We start from the raw sequence: 7,389 nt of genomic DNA, 5'->3' as shown, positions 1-7,389 counted from the left end.
TTAGCTTGCGGCTACGCAGAGAGCAAGAAAAGTCTCAGGAAACCATTGCAGAGGGCGGGCCACGGTGGAATGCCGAATTACATCTACATAGCTAACAGGTGAGTGCCCTTGCCCTGTACCGGGTTCTGTTCTAACCGCTTTCAAAGGCACTATTAAAGAGTCAACCAGGCAGAAACTACCATTGCCCCAATCTACAGATGAGGCAAAACGAGGCACGGACAGTAGCCATGTAATTTGCTCGGGGACACACAGACAGCAAACTGTAGAGCTAGGAGAGCTGAACCCCGAGACTCGAGGGGTTGTCAAGGTGGTTCTCTTAACACCAGGATGCGGCCCAGGGCTGCTCTCCCACGACGCGTGGAGAAACTAAAGCAGCTGGAAGAACCGCAGGTTCTGGGAAGTAAAAAAGAAATTAAAAGGCTGGGGAATCTAAGGATTGCCTTAGTCTGTGAACATGTAGAAGGTGGGTGGCAGGAGGAGACGCCACAAAGTTAGGTGGGATGAACCAGACTTCAGGTTCTGCTTTCGCCGCTCTGTCCCAGTGATCGCTCTTCACAGAAGAAATGGTAACAACTCAGAAGCCACTGGTGGGAGTCCTCCCTGGGAATAGCTGACCAACACAGAAGTGCTGTTGGGGTGGGACATTAAACACTGAGGGTGGGCCCCTGCCCCCCTTTCACTCTCTCCTCCCCCCACGCACACACCCAGGGCTGCCAGGTTAGGGTTTCTTTTCAGCCCTGCTTCTCCCTGAGGGCAGAAACCTGGCTGGGGCGTGATCTGGTGTAGCCAGGGAGTGGGAGGGACACACAGTGGCTCTCCTGTGCCTGAGACTTTGGTTCTGGGCCCATCAGCGGCCTCCCACTCCTAAGTCCTGGGCCTTCTGGATACCTGTTTATCAGAGGAGCTGAAATTCCAAGAGGACATGAATTCACAGGCCAAATAACTAGACTACCATATGGTAGTCTATGGAACACCACCATAAAACGACAACAGTTGGACAATGTATGCCATCTGAAATACATTGAATAATTGAATAATAATTGAATAATTAAAACGGATGGACCAAGATTTTTAAATAAGCATGATAAATATATTTAAGAAAGTGAGGAATGACAATAGCAATATAGGTCAGGAAAAAATCATGAAACTAAAATGAATAGAAACATTAAACATGAAGAATATGATAATAGAATGAATATTCTTTATCAATAATATGGATAAACCATAGACTAGATGTAGCTGATGGAGGAGGAAATGGCAACCCACTCCAGTGTTCTTGCTTGGAGAATCCCAGGGACTGGGGAGCCTGGTGGGCTGTCGTCTATGGGGTCCCACAGAGTCGGACACGACTGAAGCGACTTAGCAGCAGCAGCGGCAGCAGATGTAGCTGAAGAGGAATCAGTGATTGGAAAGAGTAGTTTCAGCAGTTTGCCAGCAAATAAGGCAGCTATTTTTAAAATTTCTAATTAATATCAAGAATAGAACTAGAATAGAAAGGGAATGATATAAAAACAGAGAGGAAGAAATATTTGAAGACAATGGGAATAAATTTCAAGGTGTAAAGAAGGAAATAAACCTCAGATTTAAAGGGCAAGTCTCAAGCCAAATATTTTTATTGTTTTAGGAATTTCTTAAAAATCCACTTTTTGGAGCAATAGATTGACTACTCAAGTAATTCTCGTCAGAATTACAGCTTCTCCTCAGAACCATACATCAGTCAACTGGTTGCTCACAGGACTGTGCCATTCACGGCTCACTTCAAACCTGCCCCCTGCTGGGTCCACCCATCCTCAACTGTTAAAGGACAAACCTGCCAGTCTAATCAGGCTGCCTGCATTGAAAGGCCCGTCTTATACCAGACCTTAAAGATCTTACAAACATCCTATCCTTAAAATACATCAAATATATTCATGTTCATAAATTCACAGTAATACTCAACAAAAATAAAGCCTCATTGATTGCCTTTAGAAGATTCTAGGGAACTAACTCATTATCAAAAACTGGTAAATGAAAGAATCAAGCACATATCCTGTCTCTTCTACCTGAACCATTCATCAGGGTAATCATGTAACGGATGAAGGAGGTTTCTCTTTATAGAAGTATTCTGGCTTTTAAGTGCCAAAGGAATGATAGAATTTAGGACCTCACAGTTTTCTGAAACAAAAAAAGGGACAACCCGACATCAGCATCCTCTCAGTGAAGAACACACTGCACCTGTGAAAGAGTTGTGCCAGAGGAGTTCGCGTGAATCTATAATTCATAAGAAATATAGGGAACAGAGAAAACAAGTCAGATGACACCACAGGGATACCATCAGCAAAACCAAGAATGGGACCTCCTGCATACACACAACCTAGTGTTTTAACAACAATAGCAGCAGCAGCAAAATAATTTTCAGAAACAAGACAGGGAAGGAAAACCTGTAAATTAAAAGAGACTTGGGGAATATTTTAACTAATGATGTATGGACATTATTTAGACCCAGATTAAACTAACTGGAAAAATAAAAGGAAAGACAACCATTCGGAAGACCATCTGGGAAATGTGAATCCTGATTGGATATTTGGTAACTTGTATTTCTGTTAAGGAATTTGGGGATCTGATGATGTCGATGGTGTCATTGGGGTTAATTCATAAAGGAAAGTCCTGGGCTTCCCTGGTGGTTCAGTGGTAAAGGATCTACCTGCCAAAGCCAGAGACATGGGGTTTGATCCCCGGTCCAGGAAGATCCGATATATGGCGGAACAACTAAGCCCTTTCGCCACAACTATTGAGCCTGTGCTCTGCAACAAGAGAAGCCGCCCCAGTGAGAAGCCTGTGCACTGCAACCAGAGAGTAGCCCCCACCCGCCACAACTAGAGAAAGGCCCGCATGTGGCAACGAAGACCCAGTGCAACCAAGAATAAAGAAAATTATATAAAAAAAGGAAAGTCCTTATCTCGTAGATTTACATACTGAAACTTTAACAAAATGATACAATATCTGGGATTTGCTTCTAAAAATTCAGGGCAGAGGGCAGTGGGTGGAGGTGTGGGGGGAAGATGATTGACCAGCAGTTGTGCAGAAGTTGGGGGAAGTCTCCATGGATGGAGGTTCATTATTTTCTCTACTTTTATATGTTATACACTGACACACACACACGTGCACACACACACCACATCCTAGCCTCCAGTTAGGAAGCTTCTAACATGTACTATATGCATGTACCTGTTTTTGAACATACTTGCCTTCTCTCCATTTTAACTCCCTACTGCCTCGCCCTGAGGCTCAGCCTGACCCCTTCCATTCCTCAGGAGCAACATCCCCTGCTGGACCTTTAAGACAGTTATATCTCCAGACACAACCTATTAGTATAGCCAAGGTGCCAGCTCTCATGGCTCCCCTGCCCCTCAATCTCCTCTTCGACTCCATTTGGACCCCCAGTTTTTCTGTAGCACTTTGGGCATAGCATTTTCTCCTCTTCTGTGTGAATCTATGTATCCCCTCCCTCACGCTGCCTCTTCACCCATCTAACCCTAGGTTTCTCATGATTGTCTTTCCTGATATTCTGCTTCTTATCAAAGGCTTTGGCACCTGCCTGAACTTCTAGCTGCTCTCCACAGATGCTGGGCTCTTGCTCCTTGCCCAGTCAGCCAGAGATGCAACTGGAAGCTCTCAAGTAGCCTGCTTTACTTTCAGGTGTCTGACCTGAAAGGAGACCCTTTAGGTCAGGTCTCCAGGTGCCGACTAAGGCTTGAGCTAAGCTTCAGCTGGTGTGTCTTAGTGATCCTGTGCTTGGGGGCCAGCACCGGGGAAAGGTCTGGTTTCCCACCCTTCATTCCTCTTTCTCAAGCTTCCTGCCTCTCCTCACCAGCTCCTGTGGCCGAGTTCCCAGCATCCTTTAAACCATAGTCTGACACCCTATTCTTAAAATACTGTGGTGTTAGACTATGATAAGGAAATTTCTTTTCTAGGACTTAGGGCTCACCTTAGAGAGGCCTGCAGTGCTGGAGACCTGGATTCAATCCCTGGGTTGGGACGATCCCCTGGAGAAGAGAAAGGCTACCCATTCCAGTATTCTGGCCTAGAGAATTCCATGGACTGTATAATGCATGGAGTCGCAGAGAGTCAGACACAACTGAGCGACTTTCACTTCACTTCAATGAAAGAGACAGTTAGTAGAGGCTCCAGAGGGACCGTGACCATCAACTCAGGCTTGAGGGTCCAGATCATTCTTCATCTTGCCTCTCCTATCAGTTGTGAAGACATCCCTCAGATTAGAAGCCAGAAATAAGATGGATACGGGGGGGTCTTGGGTTTGAACTTTGGTTTTTTAGTTTGTCGGGGAATCATTCAAGATGCCCTTGTTAGATAAGGGGGTTGCAAAAGGCCATTTGGCCAGGGGGCAGGGAAGGGGATTGGGGAAGGGAGCCAAGAAAGGTATGTGTGCAAAGGAGTCCCAGCCCTTTGGAGCTGGATTGAAGTAGTTTCAGGATAAAAAAGTTGGAGGCTCAGAAAAGTCTTTCTTTTCTCCTTGAGAGCTTTGCACTGACATCTGGTCTCTGGGATCTTGACTAATTTTAGCACATCTCCTTTCAACAAGGATTGACTGAGCATTTGCTTTGTACCAGGACTTGGTCAACTCCAGGTGTGCAGACACCAAGCAGGAAGATTTGCCCCTTCAAGGTCACGCTCACTTGGGGTTGGTGATGAGACATGAGACAGGTGATAAGGGTTCTTCACCCAGTTGACGTTACCTGAAGCCTTCCTGAAAAAGGCTGCCTGCGTGGAGAGGCGAAGGATGAACAAGATATGGCAAGGCGGAGAAAGGTGAGGAGGGCATTCTCAGCAGAGGACACAGCAGCGACAGAGGCTGGATGCATGGGCCTGCACAGACAACCCCAAACAGTGTAGCAAGACTGAAGGAGGGGTGCCAGCCAGAGAAGGAGGGAAGCAGAGGGGGTGTGGTGACTAAGGGCAGACTGTGTGGGGCTGGGCTTGCTGCAGCACGCTGTTGCTTGTCCTGCTATGCTTCTGTCATTCCCATTCACCCTCACTTAGGACAGCTTTTGGAGAATGCTCCCCTGCCTGCTCTGCTCTGAGGACTGGAAGGAAGAGAGGCTGGTTTTATCCTTGTGTCTCTGAAGAGCTGGGAGCAAGAGTGACAAGTTTGCGGCCGGGCTTGGTGGAGACAGCAAGAATCAAGTGAGAAAACTCTTATGGGGAAGTGAGCCATGGAGACCGTCAAGCCGCCAGGTTTCCCCCTAAATGTGGTCTTTGGAACACAGTTGAGCTCAAGCCCTGAGGGGCTTTCAGTTTGATTAACTTTTTTCTTGTAAAAGGCTATATATATTTTGTGTGTGTTAGTCGCTCAGTCGTGTCTGACTCTTTTCAACACTATGGACTGTAGCCCACCAGGCTCCTCTGTTCATGGGATTCGCCAGGCAAGAATACTGGAGTGGGTAGCCATTCCCTTCTCTAGGGGATCTTCCCGACCCAGGGATCGAACCCAGGTCTCCCACATTGCAGGCAGATTCTTTACCATCTGAGCCACCAGGAAGCCCTTATATTTTAGGTTAATATATTCTTTCAAATGTATCAAGTATTGCATAATAAAGTTGTATATAACACATATGTTATATATGTCACATGTATGAGTTATAATGCACGTTAACATGAACACTCTGAGCCCACCAGCCAATCTCAGAGTTAGAATATTACCGTGCTCTTCCTCCTTGAACACAACCCCTGCCAAACCTTCAATCTCAGAGGTAACTGTTTCTCTGAATTTTATCAGTCTCTTGCTTGAGCATACTCACCTCACATTGTCCTGTTCCTTTGTATAATTTACTTTGCTTTTTAGGGGATGTTACAAAAATGGTGGTATATGATATAGAGTTGTTCGGAACTTTTTTCACTCATAAAAATTTTTTTTCATGCTTGGTTTTAAAATTGAGACTGGTTCTTCATAACAATCAATTTCAGCACAGACTTTCTGACTGTAATATGAAAGAGCAGAAGGATCAGATCCCAGGATTCTCAAATGTTGTGGAAGATAAAATGCTTGTGCTGCTGGGGGCTGACTGCTCTCATTTGTTGACTTTCACTTAGTCCAATTATAATGTTATTTGTATATTAATCAGATCTCTCACCTCCCAGTTTTCTGCTTTTGTGCAAGGCAGAGCCTTCCCATGAATGACTTTGAGACACTTCCTACTTCCTCTTACCAAGCAGTTGTTCCTGTCTCTAGGATACCTCTTGCCAAAGCCTATTATGTCCACGTATGTCTTCAGAAACCATTTTCTTCTTTTTCTGTCTTACAGTGAATAATGAGTTCTAATGGCAATACCGTCAGAAAGCCTTCAGAATGGTTCTTTGATGGGGCTGGAGACTGAGCAGAAGGAAGTCTATGAACTGATTCCTCTTGCATGTTCTGGGGGAATGTTAGGCCTTGTGTTACTTCCCCAGGCTGCTGCAATAAATTACCACACATTTGGTGGCTTAAAACAACAGAAGTTTATTCTCTCACAGTCATGGAGGCTAGAAGCCTGAAGTCGAGGCTTCGGCTAGGCCATACTCACTCCAAAGGCCCTGGCAGGGGAGAGCCCTTCCTTTCAGCTTCTGGACTTCAGCGTCCCTTGGCTTGTGGCTGTGTCTTTCCAACCTCTGCCTCCGTGTTCATGTGGCCTTATTTTCTGGGTTGCCATGCGTCTTTTTTTCTGTCTCTTGACAGGACACTCATCATTGGATTCAAGGCCCACCCTAATCAATCCAGGATGATCTTATCTCAAGATTGATGTCATAATTATCTTCATTCCAAGTAAAGTCACATTCTGAGGTTCCAGGTTGAGGCATCTTTATTTTGGGGGGAGCGGTGACATTATTTAACTCATTACAGACCTCCAGATGCTACTTGAAGAAGATGTCTCATGGTTGAATATGTTTTAGAAGTATTATTCTCCATATCCCTCTCAGAGCATCACACTGTGTACCAGTATATTAGAGACTAGACCACACTGTGCATGTGTGTATGTGTGTTAACAACTCTAATGCTACTTTGGGAAGTGCTTTTGGGGACTACACATTTTTGGAGGACATGGCAAACTTGTGTTGAAATATTCAGGGTCTTGGATGGAATTATTTCTGAGCACCTGGAAACCCCTTGTCCCCCCGTACCTACGTCCTTGATCAAAGCTACCTCATATTTCTTAGACAAGAAAACTCACACTGAAGGAGAACTTCAAATACAAACAGTCCTAGAGAGGGCACTTGAGCAATATCGCCTTACTAGATGTAGATGACTAACCTCATAGTCTTTCTTATCCAAGATCTTGGCAGAGGGAGGAAGATACCTGGCCCTCGAGGCCACCAGGGCTTCTGAAGTCCCAGGGGTAGCAGGACGTGAGCCCA

The 7,389-nt window shown here is 45.4% G+C and overlaps 2 long non-coding RNA genes across 3 annotated transcripts; one reads left to right on the top strand and one right to left on the bottom strand.

The window, feature by feature from the left end:
- Positions 1-1,181: 1,181 nt before the first annotated feature.
- LOC147375847 (uncharacterized) lies at positions 1,182-3,359 on the bottom strand. Of its 2 annotated transcripts, none has more exons than XR_015160540.1 (2): positions 3,228-3,359; positions 1,182-1,387 (listed from the first exon to the last, which is right to left on the bottom strand). It is a non-coding gene; the product is annotated as an uncharacterized LOC147375847 (long non-coding RNA). The 2 variants fall into 2 exon arrangements; XR_015160541.1 differs by having other exon boundaries at positions 3,208-3,340.
- A 1,686-nt stretch (positions 3,360-5,045) lies between these two features.
- On the top strand, positions 5,046-6,489 carry LOC147375846 (uncharacterized). The gene is made up of 2 exons (XR_015160542.1): positions 5,046-5,184; positions 6,303-6,489. It is a non-coding gene; the product is annotated as an uncharacterized LOC147375846 (long non-coding RNA).
- Positions 6,490-7,389: the final 900 nt, after the last annotated feature.

Source organism: Bos grunniens, chromosome 3 (genome assembly GCF_055505025.1).
Source record: "Bos grunniens cultivar Pamir isolate PY7600 chromosome 3, Bosgru_T2T1.0, whole genome shotgun sequence".
In the NCBI taxonomy this organism is placed as follows: Eukaryota; Metazoa; Chordata; class Mammalia; order Artiodactyla; family Bovidae; genus Bos; species Bos grunniens.
This window is presented reverse-complemented; position numbering and strand designations above follow the sequence as displayed.